This window comes from Balaenoptera ricei, chromosome 20, assembly GCF_028023285.1.
Source record: "Balaenoptera ricei isolate mBalRic1 chromosome 20, mBalRic1.hap2, whole genome shotgun sequence".
Taxonomy (NCBI): Eukaryota; Metazoa; Chordata; class Mammalia; order Artiodactyla; family Balaenopteridae; genus Balaenoptera; species Balaenoptera ricei.
In genome coordinates, this window is record NC_082658.1 from 53,654,649 (window position 1) to 53,655,815 (window position 1,167).

Genomic DNA, 1,167 nt, shown 5'->3' on the forward strand with positions numbered 1-1,167 from the left:
ACAGCAGAGTAGATAAGAGTTCAGACTAGAGTGGGATCACCTGGATCTGAATCCTGATTCCACCCCTTATCAGCTGTATGATGTTGGGCAAGTTACAAGTCACTTAGTAATTGGTGCCTCAGTTTCCTCATCTGTAAAATGGGAATACTAATAGTATTACTTCAGAAGGGTTGTGAGATGCTGTGTAATATATCTATATAGATATATATGACTTAGAACCATGCCTGGCACATAGTAGAACTATATAAACATTAGCTATTTGCAATCACTATTTTCTTACCTTAAAATTGTGGAAAATGCACCAATTCGGAAAGCTATGCTCAGTGCAGCCCTGCTCCCACCCAGCAGCATTCTGTCACCTCACTGCCTAAATGAACTTAAAGGTCCCTCAGTCATCTCCAAAACACCATGATTTCTTGTACATCTTATGGACATAGGTGGTGAGAGCAACCCCTGGGGTTCTTGATCCATTCAATGAGAAACTTTTGGACTCAATTTTCAAAATGGGCTCCCATATTTTTTGAGCTTGCTTTTAGCAGGAAGAAGTTACTGAGTCAAAAGTCTCAGGGTGCTTTTCCGTTGGTTTGTGTGACTCATTTAGAGCAATGGTGATACACGAGGGAAGGTTGTAGAAGCTGGAGAAAGGCAGCAAATTCCTGCTGCAGGCGGAGAAGGGAGAACAAGACACCATTGTTTGCAATGCATTGCTGGAGGAAATGCTCCTTGCTTGTGAGTCATTTGTAATTAACTCAACCTGGGATGAAAAATGTTGTGTACATGAAAATGTTCTACTACCCGTGTAATAATAAATCGTTAGCATATGCTGTGGTGATGAAGATTGTTATTAATGACTTTGGGGAAATATTTGATGTAGAGGGAATCCACAGTTCCTGCTCAACTCCTGCCTGGATGGCTGGCCCAGCACTGGAGATTTAGAGTACGGCAAGAGGACCTGATCTGGTTTATTCAAGCTCATAGGAACTCTCCTCCCAGGATGGGGAGGTCTGGAGCTCACCTGTGCCCCTCCCACAGAGAATCTACATCCAGACTTCCTCTACCTGGACTAAGTCCCCAGTCCTTGGCGATCTGGGGCCTCGCTCCTTTTCTGCGCAATTGAAGGGTATTTGGGTGTAACTGTCAGACTCAGCCAGGAGGAGCCACGATACG